The 23,905-nt window shown below is 39.1% G+C and overlaps 1 protein-coding gene across 3 annotated transcripts in view; it reads right to left on the bottom strand.

Moving 5' to 3' along the window:
- Window positions 1-23,905, bottom strand: part of SDK1 (sidekick cell adhesion molecule 1) — a 387,510-nt gene that overhangs the window by 279,167 nt on the left and 84,438 nt on the right. The gene's annotated exons all lie outside the window — the stretch shown is intronic.

Raw genomic sequence — 23,905 nt, 5'->3', positions numbered from 1 at the left:
AATGTTCTTGCAAACCAAAATGTGTTAAATTATATTACCTGAAGCCACTAACAGATTTTTGAATTAGGGTACTTCAGTAATATGCAAGGGTCACTTCTAATCGCAAGCTCTTGAGTATCACAAATAAAACACTCCAAGCAGCAAAATTCTTGATGGGTAAATTGCCAAAGCTCTGCTCAAATACAGATTGATTCTGAGTCCACACCTGCTGGAGATCTACCCCCATCACCTCTGGAAGATGAAGACTTTTTACACTTTATGTGTCGAATTTCTACTTGTAACTCTAAAGGAACTATAGGCTTAATTTTAGAAGCACACAAATACCTTCTATAACCAAAATTAGCACAGAATGGCCTGGGCTGGAAGGGATGCTACAACTCATCCAGTTCCAACCCCTCCCATGGGCAGGGACACCTTTACTAGACCAAGTCGCTCCATCCAACCTGGCCTGGAAATCCTTTCAGGATTTTATGATTACACATAAAACACAGGAGTTATATTTAAAGACAGAATTTTTATAGAAAATATTAATAATACTGAATAAGTAGACAATACTGAGCTCTTCTTTAAAGTGTGCAGGGTGTGTGTGTGTGTGTACTTTATATATAAAATACAGAAAAAAATCCCAAGATACATAAATGTTGTCCCAGTGCAAGTAATGGCTCAGTTGAACTGCAAACCTTCCTTTAAACATTTATTTTACACAAAAATCTCAGGCATTTTTATACTTGGAATTTTATGTTTAAATAATTATATTTCATTTTTATACTTGGCATTTTATATATACTCAGGCATTTTATATTTAAAGAGTTTAACCTAATTTTACAGTTTGGAGTGCCCCCATGTGCTGTTCAAGGCTGGAATTTTTGAGCCCACAGAATCATTGGCAGCCCCAGGAGTTTGGGCCAGGGGGTGCTGGTGGAGGGTTCCCTGTGACCCTGGTGCTCCCCTGGGGTTCACAGCCCAGCCTGGGGATTGTCAAAGTCTCTCTATCTTTCCCTTTTCTCAGGGGATGTTTCTGAGTGCAGAGCACGTGGCAGCACAGCCTTGTTATCACTGAAGGGTCAGAGCTGGCTCCAGCTGAGCGTGGCCAGGCAGCCCCAGGCCCACTGGTGCCAAATATCTCCTGCAATGGGTCATAAATCAACCTCAGCTCCCCACTCATCTGGTGATTTGGATTGACACATTCTCTCCTGAGTTCTTAGAATTTAACCTCAGGAACACAGTCATTTATGCAGAAAGAAAAACCACATAATCTTAAAGCAACACTTATAAACTATCACACAAAATCAATCTAACAAACTGAAATAAAAACTGTATTTGGGGTAGGGCCCTTTTCTGATTTGTAGCATTTTAAATAACCTGTCTTTCAAAGAAACTGATTTGTGATGAGTGCAGATCAGCAGTATCTTCTCTAAATTGGCTGTATAGGAAGCTACAACAATCCAACATATGAGAAAATTGGAACACCTCCAAACTAGCAGATATTCCCAGACAAGCCAAGGAGAGTTTTTACACTTCTCCACACTATTACATGACTGAAAATATATTCTGCAAAGCTTCTCTTTAGTTGTTGTTTTAATGACTGCAATTATTGTGAAATCATCTCATCCCAATTCTCATTGTCTCCTAACTAGTAAAACCAGCCAATATTTTAAATGTTATAAAGAAAAATTTATGTTGGAGTTAGAGGATGTTCCTGTGAAATATAATTATTTTATCCAGAGATAAAAGCAAATTTTTACAAAGATATTTCTAAACAAGAGAGAAAATGTTAAATCCTGTCAAAGGTATTTTGGGGAGTCTCCCAAGGGAGCTGCAGACATTCTACCCTGGCAAGATTAAAGGTGCCAGGCTTCCTCAGGAGATGGAAAAGCAGCAGCTGGGAGCAGTGCTGGTGTTCAGGGGAAGATAACAGAGCCCAGCTGGTAAAGTGAAATGATTCGTGCTGAGTCTTCTGAAAACAACACTTACCTGCTCATGTACAGAGGCTCCTGGAATGAGTTCCCTAAACTGTTCCTCCCAAAGAAAGTGCAGTCACTGAGGGAGAGCTCAGTGGAAGTGGTGTCTGCACCAAACTGAGTCATTTGTTGATCCTTGTTTTCAGTGATTTACAGACTCAGCAGCACAACCTCCTTCATTACTTACTCTGAATTATCCACTTACTCCTAACTTATGTCTTTCCAAGAAAAAGATTATGCATTTGGAAGACAAAGTGCTGCCCACAAGTCTTCATTCAGCCCTATATTTCCTACTCAAATATTCCAAACCCAGTGATGCTGCAGCCCACTCAGAGCTATCTCCCATTTAAAGCATCACAATCAAGCTGTTATTACATGAAAATGATTCTCAAAACTCAATCCAGTTCTGTTAGAAGCTAAAATTTAATAGACCTACGGGAATATTTTTATAAAGAGTATAGCATGCTTTATAAATTACCCTGGCTCTCTGGAAGATTTACTTAAACCCTTGAAGTAATTTTATCTTCTAATCCTTTATTCCTGACTTTCTCATCAATCACATACCATCAGTTTATCAAATTCAATTATGCAATCAGAGCTCACTAAATATTCACTGAAAGCAGAAATGAAAATAAAATACAGAGCAAAAATTCCTTGCAGAGAGGAAGCTTTGATGACATTGGCATTTCTGCAGCCCAGGGCTGCTCACACCTCAGGCTCAGGAACCAAGGGCTGCACCCTGGGCTTTATTTACAGTTTTAAGCTGTAATGGGAAACAGAATTTAAACCTGGACCTGCAAGGAAAAGTTTGGTTGATATAGAGCATCCCAGGGAAACAGGAAAATTGGCAGGGAAAAAAATCAAAGCTGTCTCAGAAGGGTTTTGGGAAAGAACTAACTGGCTGAGGGACAGAAAACACAAGGGGGCAGTTAATAGGTATGAGATCCTTGCACTCAGTAATTAACCACAGAAGGGGCTCGCCAGGAGGGTAACCTTGGCTAACCAAGGGTTTAGAAGCCAGGAAGGCATTTTTAGTTTATACTCTCCAAGAATTGAATAAAATACTACTGAAAAGACTATCTGAGTCCTAAAACCAAAAATAATAAAATACTGCAATTATTATTCTTGGCTAGAATATTTTTCTGCCTATCAAAAAAAAATAAAATTAAGTAAGCATTCATGCTATACACTGTTGCTTTTTCTAAATGTGTTGATACTTCCAGCCTCTCTGGCTCTTCAGCGATGCTGATTTAAAAATAAAAGTAATAGAAGTAATAGTAATTAAAGAACTTTTTGAGTTGCAAGAAGGAGCAAAGGGATAAGGTGCCAATCTGTTGGCACATGTATATTAACAGCTTCAGTAAATTTTCATTAAGTCTGCTTACCAAACTCGCCAACATCCTGACTTGTGTCCTTAAAAGGATGCTGCAGATTTATTTTTATGTAAATCTCAAGAAGAAGTAGGATTGAATATGCCAAAATTATCTGGAAATTTGCTCCACAGCATTTCTGCCTTGCTTTTCTGCACCTCCAAACTGCTTGAGTTTCATTACATTGCTGGGTTGGCCTATCCAGTTTCTTTCTTTGGTACATGCAAAGCTTAGATGGGTTTTACCTCAAAATGAAGATTCAGGACTAAATTCAACAAAACCAGACAGTTTTTCTTGGACTAATGCTGACATTTAAGTACAAAATGGTGCTGGGTGCTGGGTCCTCTACCCTGGGCTTGTCCCCCGCCCTGGCAGATGAGATGCACAGCAGGAGACTGAAAGCTCCCTCATGTTTCATTCTCCCTGAAAATCACCTTGGGGCACAAATTTACAACCAGAAAATGCAAAAGGAAAAGGCAGCCTGGGTGGACAGCTTTGGAATGGCAGCAAAAAAGGAGTAAATACTCATTAAACAGCCAAGGAACCCAAATCTCATCGGGATTGCATGAGTGAATGTGACTCCAGAAACAGGAGAGCATCATGACAAGGACCTCAAACATTTTCTCTAACAAACAAATTAACAAGGCTCAGCTAATGCTTCTGAGACCTTGAAGAGCTTACATTTGTAAAACACATAAAGCAAAGTCAGATTAAATAGATCTTTCAGTTACTACAAGGTCTTACAAGATCTTGAAAGCAGGTTGCATAGTCCTGTCCCTGAGGAATTAATAAATTTTAATTAAAGACAGAATTTGATCTTGAGAACCTCTACCCTGCAGAGAAAAGGAAAGTTACAGTATTCCAGAGAAGTACCACATCACCCTCATCAGTAAAACCCACTGCAACTCCCCTCTTCAAATCTCAGCTTTTTTCCTCCAGCAAAGTTGGATACCAACAGTTACAGACAAAATCGGGTGTCCATTTCCTGAAAAAAAGATTCTGTGGTCCTGAACACTCAGGGGAAGGAAAAGGGGAAAAGGCAGGGAGTGCTGAGAGCAGGCTGAAAGATCCCCAGTGCCACTGCTATTTGTCTTTGTTATGCATCTCTACTTTTAAGTCACTTTTAGGTGAGCTAATATTGAATATTAAAAGTAGATCAACCTGCACATAAATCAGCAATTCAGAGCAAATACAGCTCAATCACTTAACAAATACCAGGTGAGCAGCTGCCTTTGCATCGCTCCATTGGCCCTACAGGTTCAATATTGAAAAGAGTTTTGACTGAGATACATTTTTCAAACTCAAAAGAAAAACACAATGGGTTTATTAAGTAGCACACCTCTATTGATTTTAGCTTATTAATCTCCAGACAAAACATGATGCACATTACTGTTTCTTCATATGCTTCTAAAGGTATGGTCAGCTGACACAGAAACATAAAAAACAGAATTATTGCTGAGGAATTCTCTGAGGAAAATGAGGTAGAGACTGAATGATCAGCAATACAGAAATGTTTTTGCTCTCAGTGTCTGCTAGGAAAGGAGATTTCAGAGACCTTCATGGAGGTAAACAATGACTGCCATGGGAAGAGTATCCCAAAAAGTCTGTCTGGGGCATTGAATGTGTAATACAAAAATAAAGGTAAAATGGCAACTGGAGTCAGGAAACCCAAACTAGAGACGGGAAGAACTTTCTCAGTAATCCACAGAAATTGTTACAACTATGGACAGCAAAATCCATTCCAGACCAGACTGAAGTTCAGCATTGAGCACAAACAGTCGAGCACGAGCTGCTCTGCTCTGACAGCAAATAACTGCAACCTCCTGGGAAAATGGCTTTTCTTCCTATTCCCAAGTTGGATATAGAAAAGGTTTTTCTCTATTTCCTTTTCAAAAGGATCTTTTAGTCTTGCTATCTCAGTTTTCTCATCTTAGAGTTTCTGATATACATGCATACATGGGCTAGCTCTGGATGCAAGTTGTATTCTCTTGTGGAAATGAACTTCAATAGATTATATGGCATATGAATTTGGAATTATAACACAGTAAATCCTGGGAAATGTACCAGAAAGTCAGATTGAACTCAGATATATTTGAATCAATCTTCTTTTGAATTCAAATATTCTAAAATGCATTGGTGAGATGCTGGTGAAGTTAGTATATGATCTATTCATAAACTGTCAACAATGTCAAACATACATTAGAGCATTCACTCACTTTAACTGTATTGATTTGCAGGAAGTCTATTTTACCCAAAATATTGGATCTTTGAGATTCAAATTTTTGTGGTTGAAAGTGTGACATAAATCACCAAGTCCAACAATTAAATTTAAATTGCATTTTACTACCTCATTCTAAACCTCAATTGCAAAGGACTGATGCATCATAGTGAATATTTCATTAAAATATCAGGTTATTTTTCAAATATACTGCAGCAGCTAAGAATTTTCACACAATGGTATAAAGCATTCCCTCAAAATGGATTTCCTGAACTTTCATCAAAGACGATATCTGATTTTATATTGGAAGAGTACTGAAGCAACTGTATTTAAATCAGTCTTTCCTCCCCAATTTCATACATCAGGTAAATGAGCCCAAGCTGCCCATTTTTGTCATCCTAGAGATTAAAAAGATAACCTTCTTTTTGGGTACCTCTATTATAATCCCTGAATGCAAATACAGATATCAGCTGAGGTTGATGGATGGTGCTTTTAGAGGTTTAATTGGGGATGGAATTAAATTGTTTTAGGACTCAGCACATTCTGTGAGGAAGCCCACATATTTTTAGAATAAGTGACATTTATTTCTTTTAAATGCACACTCACAGGGAGACAAGATTTCAATGGATAACTTCTTTTTTTGCCTTGAACAGCTCACATAACTAATTGGCAAGTTAGCTATTGGGTAATTGCCAATCATATATTTGATTTGGATGGAGGAAATATTGAACTAAAGATTGCAAACCTGTTGCAGCCCATCCCAAGAGGAAAACTAAACATTCTGTAATGTATAGTTATGATTAGCTTTCAACAATTCAATAGAATAGGAGTCCCAAGCGGCGAGAATGAGTGTTTCACACTGATAGTTAAGTAGATTTAATTAAAAATTCTTTTTTTTTTTTAAATTGAAGCATCATTTCTCTATTTCTGAATTACCTAAATGGCACTGCAGATTCCAGTTGGCTTCTCTGCTCCTCATTTCTTGATGCAAACAGACCAAATGTTTTTCCCAAATCTTGGCTAACACATAGTATTGCTTAAAAGAACAAACATCCTAATGCACTCCCTAGAAAATTCTATAATTCTAAGATAAACACCATGAAGTGACTAGCTACAGTAAAACCTGTTTTGATATTTCCAATCTTTCTTCCCTGTTTTAAGGCACAAACATTTCTTGTTATCTCTCTCAGCCTTCTTCCATTTTTCTCTATGAACAGCTTTAGATGAACTACAAAAATCCATTTGCATCCTGAGACAACAGAAAAAAGCCAGAACAGGATTTTTATGATAAAAAAAGAAAATCTTACTATCACAGATGCTTAAAAGTCCTTAAACATAACCTGTTCTTTGTATTCATAAAATCTACTCCCTAACAGTCTGCCATCTATTTAAAGACCATCTTTTCATTCACTACACAATCACTTCTTGAAGAATTCCCTTTTGAGAAAAGATTTCTCAAGTTTTATTAGAAACACTCAAAACAGAACCACGGCAGACTTTTTATAGGGCCTGGATTCTGATAGAAAAAAAATAATAAAAAGACAGTGGTTGGTAGCATACCTCCATTAAAATTCAACATAAACCTCTCTCAGTTATCCCCAAATACACCAAGAAAGACTTTCCCACATGCAATTGTATTATTCTTTTCTTAAAATTGATTTCTTTAGCAGACCAGCCAAGGAGAAAAAAAATAATGAGCTGATATCGTTTTAACTGAGCCTCAAGCAGCTCCTGATGTATTAACCTAAAATCCCACTAAGGCTTCCTTTTCCCATTTAATTTCTACACCTCATGTTTTAGTCTCACTTTCTGATCACCTGTAATAATTCAGTTCAGTCGGGGCAAAAAAAATTATACTGGCTTATTGTTTATCAGAAGGCAGTGAGTATTCTCAGCTCTGTGAATTCATGGAACACCAGAGAATCCCAGGATGGTTTGGGTTGGAAAGGACCTCAAAGCCCTTTCAGAGCCACCCCCTGCCATGGCAGGGACACCTTCCCCTATCCCAGGTTGCTCCAAACCCCATCCAGCCTGGCCTTGGACATTTCCAGAGATGGGGCAGCCACAGCTGCTCTGGGCACCCTGTGCCAGGGCCTGCCCACCCTCACAGGGAAGGATTTCTTCTCAATCCCATCTCAAGCCACCCTCTTTCAGCTTAAAGCCATTACCTGCTGCAAGATTAGAAATCAAAAAGCTACATGTGATGTTCTAAAATTATGTTTACTGTAGTTCATGCACAAAAAAGGCTTCAGAATTATTTTTTAAAAAATATTCATGAGGATGTTTTTCAGAAAGTTACAAATGCACGGAAAGAAAAAGGCACATCCCTACAAAGTAGGCAAATGAAAGAGAACCCATTAACTATGAAAACCAAAACAAAATCTCCAAAGAAACCTCCAGCCTCTGAATTTGGTATCAAAGCACAACCTCTGTGCTTTTCATACTCTCTTCATACAGTGATGTTTACAGAGCCTCACTCAGAGACTCGAGGAAATAAATTGTTAGTGTTTAAACCTCAGCCCACAGCAGGTGGAAGGCAGGGCTGCCTCACTGAAAGGGAATCCAAATATAGCAGGATTTCCTTCATTATTTTAACCACAAAAGAAGCTATTGTTGCTGCTACATAATCTACAATCTCCAACTACCGTAGGGCAGCCTGATCACACTGATATCTAACCAGCAATTTATAAATATATCCTCTAAATATTCCAATTGACACTGGCACGAAGGAGAGATGAAACCCTACAGAACACGTAACAGGAGAGAAAAGATGAAAACATAAATGTGCTTTCCTCAAGTTCATGCCTGCTATAAGAGGCATTCTCAGTGTGCAGACAATAAATAAAATCAAAAAGATAAACAGCTGAGGAGTGTCTGGAAGTACCAGAACAGAAACACAAGAGCAGCAAGAGGAAACAAAGGAACAGCAAAGGCACTGCCAAACCTGAAAGCCATGTCAGGCACCTATTTATGTTCTCAAGGAGAATTTATTTCTAAATAGCAAAGCAGCTATGAATATCCAGAGAAGATATAAACACATCTCTTTTGATAAAGGGGGCTGGAGGGGAAATGATTCATGCTCAAGCCTTTGTTAAAAATCAATGCCTACTGCTCACTGCTATTGTTACTTAGTTTTTTCCTTAAACTTGAAAAATGTAAATAGGTTTAGAAACTGGGTAATGCCTGCCTCAAAAAAACTCGAAGGATCTGAGTGGTATCACTGAATTGGAGGGTGCTGAGCAGAGACAGGACTGTTCTGGATGCTGGATTAGGACAGAAATGCCAACAAAGCACAGCACAAAGTTCACAGGACTCAACTGAAATATTCCCACATCTTAAGAAAACTCTGGGACAGGCACCTGGTGAGAGACAGAAGCACAGAATGACCCTTGCAGAGCTCTCAGAGTATTTGTGCAGACGCTCCCAACAGGATGGATCAAAGGCTCTTTGGAAGGCTCACACAAACTGGGCACCTTCACTTTCCCAAATATCACCACTTATTTCCGTGTCTTTTACACCAAATCCTTTCAGAACTACCCAAGTGGAATTCTTTCACCACTTCAAGGAAAATACACAGATCTAGAGACTATAGAATTATTTCGGTGATACCAATGAAACATGTAATTTCTTCTTGTCAAAATGGGAAGAAACATATCACTGTTCTAGCAAACATAACTGAGCTTGACATATCTGAAGGCAAAGAAAAGGAGTTAGTTGATTAATCTGGATATTTTATTTAATTTTCTTTAGGTTATAAATAAGCAGCAAGTTAATACTGTTTTCAACTTTTGACAGTTCTAATGTTAATTACATGTACTGGATTTTATAAATCAATACTTCTTACATAAAGTGTTATTTAACTTGTCAAGTGCAGCAATAGATCAATGCATTTACTGTTCTTGCTAACATTGATGGATGACATACATCAAAAGCATATGTAAAGGAAAAATAAAAGACTTATTTGTAAGCCAGACAGGGTTAAGCCCTAGTTAGGCAGATGGGGAATTTAAACAGTGTTTTGAAAATAACATCTTAACTTCATTAAGATGTAAAAAGTTTTCTTCTTGTTTGGGTTTTTGGAAGTTTGGGGGTTTTGGAGTTTGGGGTTTGATTTGGGCTGATTTGTGGGGGTTTTTTTCTTTTGAAGCTAAGACCTGCAGCTATCAGCAGCAGGCTGCTCTGTGTACAGAACTGCTATATTAAATCTGGGTATCCTGTAGGATACAGGAACAATGAATTGCACTTCCCAAACTTCAAATTATTTTACTAAAGAACCACATCCCCATGTTCAGCACAAAGTACTTACATCTAAGCATACAAATAAGGTGATTAAAAACCCTCAACAGTTGTTGATAACTACTTCACTATTTGCAAACATGCTACAGTTAAAGTCTTTAAAATTTTAAAGGATGTACATGAAAAATTTTGATCATAAATCCATTTTAAAGACTGCATTCACTGCATTATGAGCTGTAATAAAAGAAAAACTCAATCAAAAATCATCCTAGGAGCCAGTACTACTGCACCTGCACATCTTGAAGAGAGATACAGGTCACAAGGTAACTAATTCTCATTATTCATTTGTCCCATTTGTAAAGAAGACATAAAGTATAATAAAACTATGAAATCCCAAAGAACTGAAAGCTATTTATTACTCTGTATGTAACTACAGTAAATCAATAAAATATTGGTTAAAACCCATTATCAGAATTGTGTATATCTACAGAATGTATAATCATGTACTGAAATAGAAGGGGAAATTGTTTTCTTTCTATTATAGATAGATTTCTCAGAACACAGGTAGTAATTGCACAATATGTTATTTCCAGTGCACAGAATGACAAAAAAGTCCTTTTGCATTAAAAATTGTCATGAGGATGGGTTTTTCCCAGTTGTAAAAGGTAATGAATGTAAACTTGATGTGTTATCCTTTGGTAGTAATTCATGTAATCATTATATTTTAGAGTAATTTATCTGAATAGAAAATAAAAAGAGACATCTGTTGTAGCACAACAAGATTCAGTGAAGTACAAAGAGGCTCTACTCCATCAGATCTGCTATTTTGGATATTATTTATGAGAAGTGACAAGCAATGACTACAATCCGTGAGTTGTCTTAGCATGTCTGAGAAATAATTAACAAAAAGGAAAAACTGAAATAGCAATGGTGAGTTGAAGTCAGAGAGAAGTTTGTAAAATTGCCTTCAAACCTTAGGAAAAGATGAAATTCTATTTAACAAAAAATTTTAAAGCAAAAAAACTATAAAAGAAACCACTACAGGCTAACATATGTCCTGCAGGACCTTGTTAGCACCTTCAATGAGGCTGAGAGTTAATGCACAAAAAGTCATGAGGTTGTCTTCAGAGTTGGAATATTTTGTTTAAAATAATCCAGCAAAAGACTTCTCTTCACAAAAACTCTTCTGAACTGTTAAAGGAGAATGGGTATGAAAGAGAGAGGGGATCAGCTGCCTCACAGCCAGCCTGGGGTTGTACATCTGCAGGATTTCCTGGGAGCTGTCAGACCCCTGAGCCTTGAGGAAAGATCATCCAAGTGAAAAGCGGGAATTGCGAATGTGTAACCTTTGTGTCCCACAGGGAGCTGTGAGTGAGGAGAAGGCACAGCCTGAGGGAGACTGGCCAGGAGATCTAACCCAGAGCACTCGGTGCTCACCCAGAAATCCAACACCAGCCTTTGTCCCATCCCACTGGCCCACAGCCTGGCAGGGAGGAAACAACCAAACCCTACAGCACTGACCATGCTGGATCCCAACCCTGCTCCCACCCAGGCAGCAGCACCTGCTGGAGACCAACCCAACAATACAGGCAGGCTGGCCAAAGGCTGCTTAGAGCACTGAACAAATGGAGAGCAAAGCTCTGCTCCTCGCTCTGAGCCCAGCCAAGCGGGCAATAATGAGGATGTGTATCCACAAGGAATGGAATCAGCCAGAACCTCCACTCAGGAGCACTCCTGTATCCTGTAAGAGGTGAGCCCTGGTTGTATTTAAGTTACATTACAAGTTCCATAAAATTGCTCACTGGGGGAAACAATCTGCTGCCTCAGTTCTCTGCAGGATTCCCCCAGTCCCTCCAGTCAGCTCTTCCTGCTCTGTACATCCACATACATCATCAAGCTGACAATTCAGAACTGGATGTATAACCCCAAACAGTGCTGTTTGTTAAATCTAAAAACTATTAATCAGAGTAATTTCCTTTACTAAACTCTGTGGGAGAAAAGGATAAATATAGATGAAGTATTATTACCTGAGTTTACTGGGAGTGCATCACAGGATGACACACACTGAGCTTATTTTCACCCAGCAACACCAGAGAGAAATGGTGACAGCACAAATGTTCCTCCTAGAAACAGTAGATTATTGCAGGACAAAGAAAGCAAGAAAGGGCATCCTAAATGCTTTCTTTGAGTAGCTGAGGCATGTCATTTTCCCCAGAGGAAATAATTACATTCTCTGAAAGGACTGGCAACTTCAAGTTATTTTGAAACAAAGAGCAGTTCTTTGTGTAACAGGAGCACTGAGTTGTTTCAGAGAAGCAATAGGTGAGACTGGATCAACAAAGTTACCTTCACCTTCCACCAGGCACTTAATGCCAGCCCAGTGGGAAAACAGCTGGGCTGTTTGAGGTTTTAGCCTCCCAAATAATACTTATTCTCCCTTTTCTAACTCTGCAATTCCTCACATTTTTAGCCACAGGTCCAAAAATTATCAAGGTATATTTCCTGTCCTTCCAAACTAAAGCTTTACAAGAAAACTATAATTCTGCACCACATGAAAAAACATTCAAATTTTAACAGCCAAGAAAACTTCTACAAACAAATGACAGAAAAAGTCCTCTAGAAACACCTAGAAATGGTTTTTTAACTTTTAAAATGTTTAAAAAAGGAAGAAAAGCCTAATAGACAAAAGGAAACATTTCTATACATGAATTTATTTGGGGGAGAGTCACTGAAGCAGAACACAGTTGTGATTCTTTAGTGATGCTCTGACACATTAGTGCAAACAAAGCTAATTTTGCAGGTTCTGTTCAGGGCAGAACACCCGTACTCTGGCACAGCAGAAATGCTGTGATCCCACTGAGGGAGGTGACAGGGCAGCCTCTTGGCCACTTGCTCTGGTCTGCCTCCCACCATGGTGTGAATAAGAGAAAAACAGGAAAAAGCTCCAGGTCATGTCCCTGTTGGATGGGGCTGGGAGCAACCTGGTCTGGTGGGAGGTGTCCCTGTCCATGGCAGGGTTTGGAATTGGATGAGCTTTAAGGTCCTTTTAAACCCAAACCATTCTGTGATCCTATGATTCTATGAACTGCTAAAAAAAAAAAAAATAGTTTGACCGAATATCATTTATGTGATATATTCCTATTACCTTCTCGTAAGGGCGTATCACATAAATACTCCTATTCACACATTTTTCACAACCAGAGCTTTCACTGATGTGGTTTATGAAAATGTCTTTCACCAGCATGGATTTCAAAAGGCTTCTCCATGGAGGAGAACCTCTGAAAGCGCCTCCTCCAGAATCCCTGTCTGCCTTAAGAGCAAACAGACTGAAATGTTGGTGCATTATTGCTGGCTCATTAAGAAGCAAATTAGTTGTTTTTGTCTTTGTTTAGCAGTACTCCACAGGTACTTATTTTGACACCACTTTAATGTGCAAACACATTAAATTAACGTGTTTCACAGTTACAGGAAACATTCGTTGGACAAAGGCCAATCCTGCAGCCTCGCAGCAAAAATTATTATTTCTATATTAAAGAAGTTAAATTACATAAGATGCTTCCCCACATGTGTTTTTTGCCAACCCATTGCATTTGGCTGAAGCTGATGATTTTTATCTTTCTATTTAATACTTACAATGCATCTCAAATACAACTTATTACAAAAATAAATAAAATTAATAAAAATGGCACAAATGGCTAAAAACCAATGGCCAGACATGACCTTCTCCTCTGTGTATACAACCAAATCATTACAATTATGTGTGTAAAGTTCAAGAACAACCTCTGTTATTTGTCTATACTATATATAGAAACCAAGTTCTATTAATAAACAGTCAGCCTAAATTAGCATTAAGATAGTATTTATTTAGTTTAGACTTTTGGCCTTTAGTTTAAATCAGCTTAGAAGTAAACAGAAAAAGTATAATAATGGCAAATAAAACAATGAAGCAGTAAAAATAACATGATGATGGATTAAAATATATTGTTCTAGTTGGGAGTCAATAGGGCAAGTGCTTTATAAAAATTATGTTTTCCTTTGACAAAACCAGTACAATATTTGCTGGTACAAGCAATAAAAAAAACCTCCCATAAAACACTTCCGACTTCGCTTTCCATTTTAATGGCTGCAGGCAAAATTCAGAATACATTTGTCAAGTTGATATTATCAACACAACAGGGGTATGCCTGACTTGTTCTACATTTGTTCTGAAAGTTCACTTTAGAGGCCACGGGCCAGGAAAGAAGAACACAGGAAACTGAAATCATTCCTACCAGGCAGACACAGAAATATATCTTCAAATATTTAAGAGAAGTTTCAGTAAATATTATCACATATTACTCTGCAAGGCATCAATCACATTCAGTTTAACATTAAAGACCAGCCATTCTGAAAATTAAAGGTGATTCACACTCTCCCTTTGCTCAGTTTAATGAGACATCCGAGTCTGATCTGTGACAACTACTGCCAACATCTTTAACTTTCTTCCTGACATCTGAAATTGATTTCAAAGGCAGATACTGAGAAGGCAAGAATACTACAGAAAAGGACGCAGGAAAAGCATTGTAAAAGAAAAAATCAAACGTACAGCCTTAGATTTTTTCCCCCCTTTGATACTTGGAAATCATCTGCATCATTAAGCAACTGAATTTCCATTATAAGTTCCTAAATGTACCTGAACCTTATTCTTGTGCCTTTGAAATGAATACCAGCCAAGTATATTAAAAACAATTCTTTGCTTTCATTCATTGTTCATTTCCTATTTTTGTTCACTTTGATAATGCCTGAGCTAGGGTTTTTTTTCCATGTAGTGAATGCCTGCTCTTTCATGAAATATATTATGTCCTTATGCTTGTACTTTCTTCTATTTTAATTTCTTAGGTTTCTTCTTTTCCAGACTAAAATTTTTAAAGAGGACAGATATATCATAGAGATCAAAGAAAACAACTGCTGTAATTGTGTCATTCTGCAATTTGCTCATAGATGAATAAATGAATGAATGGTCAGCTGAACTAATGGATAAAAGCAACATTTATAAAATCATTCAAATGTCAAAACCAACTCCTTATTAACCATACACTGGCTGAAAATGAACTGAATTCCGTGTGTTGAGGGTCTGTTAAGAACTTCTAGCAAAGACCAATTGTAACAGGAATTGGTGCCTCATTCAATGGATTCCAAGGATCACAGAATGGGTTTGGGCTGCTTATTTTTGATGAGAGCCCAATGATACTAGGGCAAGTGTTGTGGTGTGTTTTTAGCTTCCGGGTCCCTTTCTCAGGTGTGCCAATATTCCCTTCTCCCTTCCCCCTCACCCCTTGCTGAGTGTGCCCTGTCAATCAGGCTAACATTCCAGCAAGGCGTCGTGTGGTTGGTCGATTTCAAAGGATGCTCCTCAGGCCTGGGGGACATTGGCCCGTATAGGTGTCCCTAGTCCCTTGAGACCCTGCCCCTTTCACCTGGTTGGTAGCTCACCTGTCCCCTTCCCTTCCCCTGTTCCCTGAGCTTAAAAGGTTAATCAGAACATGCGGCCTCCATTCTGGTGGAGCAGTTGCCCCGGTTCAGACCTCTGTAACCACGGAATAAACATCTGGATATAACCCTCCAGCAGAATCCTCTCCTTTTTTCTCTTCACCATCGCCAGAAGCTCTCTCTCCTGAGGTAAACGGAGTCCCTGACAAGCCTGGACTTGTTCTGTGCCCCGCTGCAATCTCCAGCAGCCAAGGTATCTCTGGGGTGAAGTACACTACAGTGCTGCCTTTGGCCCAGCAGCGAGGGTCAGAACTGGCCCAGGCACAATCTAACTGGTTATATTGGGATTCATGTTCCAATAGGCAAGGAGCTTCACTTTGGCACCAGCACCATGCTTGTAGGAGAGGGATCTCAGCAGCTGTCCTGCCCAGATGGCTGCTTTTACTTACACAGCTTTGAACTGAAGAACGATAAAATCTATGGATGAGGGACCTCTACCTTGCAAAACAGCTGAGATAAACAAGACATTGATTATCATCCATCTTATGCACACAGGATTTCTTAAATGGACAAATCACTCTGTTTTGTTTGATTTTAGCTGCATGTGGTTCCTGCTGAGCATCCTGGAATTCTCAGGGAAAAAAAGTAATTCCAGGTTTCCTGTATTCCCGTCAGAGTGTCCACGAGTACAAAAAAACCCCAAAACAAAACAGCAAAACCAAACAAATACAAATTACACAGGGAAAAGGAATCTGAAGTCAGAAGTAACCAGCACAAAAGCAGATTGCCACACACTGCATGACTAATGGCTCATGCCTGTGTTCCAAGGTAATTAATCCTATTTTTCAAAGCTAGCTGAAAGTCCTGAAAGAGTCATTCCTGGGGAAAACTGTGGTTTTCCTTAAAACAAGGCAAAAAAGTGAAGGATTTGATTTGCTGTGCTGACATAACCTCAGCAAGCAGCAATAAACACTACTCACTGAAAATGTTTTTGTGTAGAGTTCACCAAACTCCAGCTCCTGTGTGGGTCTGACCTGAGGTTTCCCTTGTGGAAAGCACTTTCCAGACTGACTTTTTAAGAGATCTTGGCAAATTCCTTGGTTTACTACAAGTGTTTACTGCAAATTGCTGCCTGATACCAGCTGTTCACATGTCACAAGAGTATCCCCATCACTAGCAGGTTTTATTAAGCCTTAAAATTGGATATCAATATATGAAATAAAGGAACTACAAAATCTATGGCAGCCATCACACAATTTCCAGCCTTTTACTGTTAATGAGTGCTTCAGGTGCACACTGAGCTTCAAAGAAAATATTAATTTATTGTATTCTGGTTGCTATGTACTATTTGGAAGCCAAAATGGAAGGAACCCGGAAATTTGTAAGGTGAAAATTCATTTTAAATTGTGCAAGAGAATTTGAGAGCTCTAAATTCTCTCAGGAGATTTAAAAGTGAAACTGATCTTTTGATTTTATCAGCTGCATTTATAACAGAAATACTGTTTTATGAAAGAGAAGTGGAACAATAAAACACTACTGAAGCACATAACCCCAAAATTCTAGAAGTTAAAGAAGTTGAGCTTTTGATGTTGTTCCTATTTTCTTACAGTTAGCAAATATAAAATGTACCCAGCAAGCAGAAAGGGAGAAAAGAGTGGGAGTTTTGAAATATGGTGTAGTTTTCAGTCTGAGGAGGTCAATAATTGCTCGAAATGATCTTTAACCCTAAAACAAGAGAGGCTCACTGGCAATTTCTTTTAATTTACAATTCATTTCTCATGAGTAGATTCCAGATGAATTGTTTTCACGGCAGCCCTTGCAGGAGGCCACACTCTCACTCCTGCCTTCATCAGAGGACTCAGTTTGTGGCACCAGCCTATTGACAAATGACTTTTGAAAACATGACAACCCACGGCCACGTCTCTGTGTCTATCCTGTAGGATGAAACCTCCCTGGATCCCATTTCTCCTCCGCCCCTCGGGGGAATGCAGCTCATTTCACAATGCTCTGATTGTGAGTCTTGTTGCTGACTCCCCGTGCTGACAGAATTTGAAAACCTGAATCAAGAAACCACTCAAAAGTACATTTCCTCCTCGTTGCTCAGTGAAAGAGCCCTGCATCAGCACACCCACATTTCCCCTCTGATCTATTTACCTCCAACATGCCTTCTGCAAGGCTTCTGTGCCCTCAGACACCAACCAGCACCACCAAACCTACAGCAAGCATCAAACACCACGGCTGCCTCATCTCCTGAGCCCTGGCCACCTGGACCAGGTGCCCACTTTGCATTTCAGCCCTTGAGACACCTCTGGAAGGGAGCTCAGAGACAGGAAGGGCCCAGACATCTCCAGCCCTGATCAAAAATACCCTCAGCAACCACACAAATAAAAAGAGCAATCTCCTCTTCTATTCTGAAGGTGTCATCAGGGATAAGATCATCAAGTATTAATATCACACTCTTCTAATAAACAGAGTTGGGTCATTAATGAAAATAAGCTTCATGACTTCAAAATAAATCTTGGCACACACATAATTTTAAACTGTTGCACTTCATCTAAATCAATGCAGTTTTTCATTTTTTTATGGCAATAATAGTTCTGCCATATATTTCTCTATGCAAAAAGACTTGAACTACGCATTCTTGTTCAAGCCTTCAAAAAAATTTACCCTCAAGCACAGCTCAGCATAAAATATTCCAGCTCAAAATTCAAGCAATTAAGAAAAAGTCTTCTGCAGCCAGATATGCCCCATAAAAAGTAAACATATGTAGGCAAAATAAATTAGAGTAGCTACACCAGCACAGTGGTACAGGTTTATGTAACAAGATACACATTTAATTCTCTCATCCTTCTTAACACTTGTCCTCTGTTCATTACCAAACACTGAAAATAACCCTTTTTTCTCTCTTTTCTTTCATGGGAACCTTTCTTGGTCTAAACAAGCTATTTAGGGAAAAATGTAAGAGTTTACCAGTCCATCCTTCTGTCTATTGATACAATGATTAGAAGTTGTAAAATATCAATATTTATGTCAATGGACACATCAAGAATCCATTTATCCATTAAGAACCATGGGTTGAAATTACAGATGAATCCACAGGGAAATAAATCAGCACAGATTCCTCAGGGTCTGTGGGATATGGGACTGTCACTTCTTGGAAGAAAACTGCAGTAAAACTGAGGATGTCTGAAAGATTCCCATGCTTTGGAGAACAGGTGGAAGCTGAAGGAAAACCAATTCCATCAAGTGAAACTGCAAAGGAAAGAAGCTCAGCAGAGATAATGGTGGACATTTAACACAAAAAAGGCCTGGTAAGGGGGGCTGAGGAACAGGCTGGGTGAAATCGGGGTAGCTCAGGCTCCGTGGAGATGGAAAAAGAGAAGAAGAATCTGAATCAGGCTGTCCCAGAGCAGGCAGTTGTGCCTGACATGAGAAAAGATCAAAAATGCAACTTGAATTCTTACAAGAACACCAGCTCAAATACTGAAAATACTCTGCAATAGCAAGGAGTGTTTTGGTAAAATTTCACAAGAATCTTTTTTCTCTGTATTGAATTCTCCTAAAATACCCAGTATTCAACATAATTTCTCTTTGCTTTAACCAGAGATCTAGATTTTTGCATGGAAATTCCAAAATCCAAGTAGGGTTCTAGTAATTCAACTGCATTCTGTTCATGTTGTCTCTGGCAAAAAAAAAAAGTGAAAACTAGTGTCAGGGGAAAATAAGCATGCATGAAGTAGAAGATAGAGATTAATAAATCTAAAATATTTCTTATTTGCTACTTATTTCTTCAAATTGCATAGATTGGAAATGCCAGGTGATACACACAGACATGCATCAAGTACTTTAATTGCAGTGACAGCTAGAGGCAGGCAAATGGGGGTTTTTGATTGGTTTCTTCCTCTCTTTTTAAATTTATTTCCCCTTTCCCCACAGCTTCCACAGTCACTGGAACCTCCTATGACCATTCCTTTCTCCCGAGCACACACCTTCAACTCCACCCCTGAAGACAGAACTTCCCAAGTGACTGTAAATTGTTTCTAAATTGGAGCCACAAACTGCACTGATATAAAATTCATTTCTTTAACCCTGCTTGAAAAGCAAACTTTCCTCCCCCTTATCTCCCCTTGCCACCCAAATAATAGATGACAGTCATCTGTTTTCTGTTAGCCTATCACTCCCAGATCTCTCATGCTGATTCATTCTCAGCTTTCACAGCACAGGCACAAGTTGTCAGGAAGAGCTACACTGGCTGCATTTCCCATATGGAATCCAACAGCTGGAGTTCATTCATTAGAGCAAGCAAAAAATCCTGAGATAAATTAAATACAGCAAAACAACACGGTGCCAAACACATCTTCCTTCACCTCGAGTAGGACTCTGGAAAGTGCTGGAGAGCAAGGACACTGCTCTGTCTGCCAGGGAATTAACAGAGTCCAATTAGCCATGGACCTGTTTGTGCCTATGAAATTCTCTTGTTTTCAAATTTCAATAACTCCAAAGTCCTTCCCTTCATTCCTGACTTCCTCAGTAACGTTCCCCAGCCCCACACAAAACCCAGGTGTCCCCCACATCCCGACACCTCCACTTCCCATCAAATCTAAAGTTTGCTTCTGCCTTTGATAGATAATAATCAAATTATTTTCCTTTCTGTAGCTTATGCTTTAAAAAATCCAAATACTTACCTATTTTTTAGCTAAACTATCAACTTTAACAGCTCTGCCAAATTAGCTCCTGTTAAGATTTTTATCCTTAAAATGATCAGCTTTCTGCTAGAAACATTTAAGGAGTCTGTAATACTCCACAAGTGATACTGAGCTGCTCAAACTTTCTCTGTGATATTTTTAACCAAATTTTTAAATTAATGTCAAGCAATTTCCTAAATTTTATGGTTTAATATAGAAGCATGGAATTCTTTTCACAGTTTGGATTTTGTTGTTTCCACAAAAAGACCTATTTTAAGCCAAGATTTCAGGGGTTTAAGTGTTACCATAATAATGACAAAATCGAGTACAGTATTTTTTTGTCTCAGAAGGGAAAAGTGCCTGGAGTAAGGAAGTGTATTAAAAGGGCCACAAAGGTTAAACAGCAGGATGGAGGAGGCTTGGAAGAAAAAGTCCTTCAAAACATCAAAGTTCAAATGATAAAGGGAAAAAATAGCTCAAAGTCTGGTGTGGTAAAATGTGAAAAAATACAGTGAAGCCCCCCCTCCCTCTGATCACCTTCCTCAAATATTTTAAGAAGAGAAAAACCCACCACCATCAAAATACAACCCAAAAAATCCACCAAAAAGCCCCTGTATGTGTATTTTTTGCTATTCATTTGGAAATTATATTTATTACAGAATAGAACATTTCACCACCAGTTAAAGCTTCCTTTACAAGGGAAAAGGACATTAGCTTAAATAATTATCATGGCCACTGACTGAATGTTTGATGTTAAACAGCACGTTGCAAGACTAATCAAATATTTTAAGAGAATTATTTAAATACAGATATTTGAAAATCAGTGAGCCACCTGTAGACTTAAATTCTTGTGTCTGTGAACACAGAGAATCTTCTAAAGAACTCTTTGTATTAATCAGGAACAGTTTTAGTACTAAATGGTTAAAAGAACTAAAATTTGAAAGGCTCTGATAATCCTTGACACCAGGGAGTAGATCCTAAGCACCACTTCAGATTTTCACTCTGTCCTTCAACAGAAAAGACATGTCCGAGCTTCAGCATAAAGAAGTTGTACTGTAGTTCTATAATTACTGTATTTATGTTGGAATAATTAATATTTCCATATTAAAAATTATAGTATCACAAAGACAATTATGTGGAGAAAAACAAAGTTTGGCATTATTCCTCAAATTTCGACACTTTTAACATTTTTCATGAAATTGATCAGTTTCTTCCTTTTCTTCTAGAAAAAGCCACCAGTATCTGATGTAATTTTTGCTGTTCTTTCTCTTTTAAGAACAAGAACTTGGATCTCAAAATGCAATGTATTTTCTCCTTAGGTGGAATAATTTTCCCTGGGAGCTGTTCCTGGGAAGACAGCTCCTAGGTGAGTCATCACTTGTCCCCTGGCTGACCAAAACCCAGCACTGCTGTACTGCCAAAAAGAGTAAATATGCAAGATGGAAACCATGAAAAAGTAGCACATCAATAGAGAAACAAACAGAACTATCCTTTAAATATGAAACAGCAGGAAGTGCACTGTGTTCCAGAGGGATATTGATCTTACAAACTCTGACGGCAAACTGTCCAAGTGCCTTTATTTAAAGGAAGGCTTCAATGAAATTCCTGGTCGATTTTTTTTTAAAAATCATAAAAAAGAGCTATAAGGCCATGCATGATAAATTGGGAAAACTTCTGATGGATGTAGCATATATTTGTGGATCAAAAGATTTAATGTAAGAACTGTAAAACGGCGTGTCAGATAAAAGTCAGGCTTGCAAACAGCAGATACAGCAGCTCCGATTTATTGCCAGCCCCCACCCTTGCCATCCATCTCCTTTGTCAAGCTTCAGCAATGAGTGGCATTAGAGGAGCCTTGGCCTTGGAGCTGTGTCAGTGATCAGACGTGAGGCTGTGAGTGACAGCCAGAACTGAGTGATCAGAAAGGAAACGCGCCGGGAACGGAACGGCACGGCCCAACCAAGCGCTGTTACTGCAGCCAGCAAGGGAGTGGGGAACAGTTTGCTTGAGGGTAAATCAAAAGAGCTGGCAAAGGAAGATCATGGCAGGAGGAGGATCTGGGTCTGTTAATGGCTGGTTTTAGTGCTTTCTGGTTCTCAGAAACTCAGTGCCTTTAGAGCAAAGCAAGCAAACCAGCTTTGTTTGGTGATGCTGGTTTTGGGTCATTTTCACCGTGGTGCTGATCACAAACCCAACAAGGGAACAGCTGCAGATGCTCAGCAGGGCATGGGGTAGTAAAATAGCTGGGAATAAAACACCCAAAGCATCATGTCTAGGAAAAGAGGTGCGAAATTTTCAGCTGGAAGTGGGAAGAGTGAAATGAAGAACCACTCAAGGTGTGCAATGAGGGGAATATGGAAGTTGTAGAAGTTTGATCTATCACCATGACATAGCTAGTGAGGAAAGACACAGAACTAACACAATAACTTTACCTGCACTGCAGTCTGAGAACTTTTTGATATAGAATTACCTTATTCAAATACTAGATTTAAAGCCCATCTTCCCTTCCAAACTACCAAGTGGGTTAAGAAATACTTTAAAGGGCCTTGAGGCTTCCTAGGCCATTTAATTCAGTTTTGTAGCACAACTTTTTCAGGAAAGATATGCTGCCATTACAATTAAGCAATTACTTGTCCTAGTTTATTATTTATGATTTCAATATAAGACTTAGAGTTGTGTTATATAATTGCAATCCATATCCCTGTATCATCCTGTCCCATAAAGCACAACTGTTGAAATGTTTAGCAATTTACCACTTTGAATTATATTACAAATTTGCCTGGAAGTTGGTTCTTATACTTCGATCTAAAACTATTACCCAAGTCTTGTACAATGTAATTAAATAAATTAAACCAGCCCTTGGGGACCTTTTGCTCTAAAATGAAATTTCAGATCCAAGAGTGCCTGTAACCTTTACTGTACCCATGTCTAAAATGTTACTTGTAATTTCACAACTAATCAGATCTTGACAGAAAGGCAGACACTTGTTGATGGAACCCCTCCTTTCTCCTATCCCCAAGGATAAATTTACTACATCATGATTGAAACAAATCTTCTTCTAGCAGAGCCAGTATTTTAGGCAGGGTATTCTGGGCTCTGAAGAAAGGCTTCTGGAATATTGCTGCTCACTTGTAATGCATGGATATCACTCAACCTCTCCTCCCACCCCTGGACTGGTCATCTCATTAAAAAAAATTAATATTTTTTGACATGCAAGATTTTTCTTTCAATTCAGACCTAAATACCAGGCTGACTGCAATACCCACACTAGTGACCAGCTGTTTTAAATTGGTACCAGGAAAGGCACAGTTGAAGCTCTGGTGTCAAAGGCCATGTTAAACATGAATCACTTGACACTGTAAATGAAGGCAAATAATTTAAATCCTATCTCTCAAAAAAAGAAAAGCAATAATCACCAACTGAAAAGTCATAATTAACTGGACAGACAGCAGCTTCTGTGTCATTATGAAAACATGGAATCAAAATCTGTGCAAAAAGCTGTACTAAAGAATGTAAGCACACAGGAAAAGATGGGCTCTAGACAAATACAAGAACCAGTCACAAAGAACTGTTATGTGACAGCTGAAAGCCTCACCCCTTGGTTCATGGGCCTGGTGCTCCCTAGAGCTCCCACCATGGGCAGGGGATGTGACTTTATCAGCTTGCACACAGAGATAGGAGGCACAGGATGACAGGGCAGCTGCATGGAGCCCGGTGCTTTGATTCCTCCCTGCACGAGGACTTGGGAGAGGCTCCAGCAGAGTGGGGTACAGCACTGGAGCTGGGGTACAGCACTGGAGCTGGGGTACAGCACTGGAGCTGGGGTACAGAACTGGAGAGTTGGGGCACAGCACTCGAGCTGGGGTTCAGCACTGGAGCTGGGGCACAGCACTGCAGAGCTGGGCTACAGCACTGGAGCTGGGGCACAGAACTGGAGCTGGGGTACAGCACTGCAGAGCTGGGGCA

The sequence above is a fragment of the Zonotrichia leucophrys genome, chromosome 14 (assembly GCF_028769735.1).
Source record: "Zonotrichia leucophrys gambelii isolate GWCS_2022_RI chromosome 14, RI_Zleu_2.0, whole genome shotgun sequence".
Classification (NCBI taxonomy): Eukaryota; Metazoa; Chordata; class Aves; order Passeriformes; family Passerellidae; genus Zonotrichia; species Zonotrichia leucophrys.
This window is presented reverse-complemented; position numbering and strand designations above follow the sequence as displayed.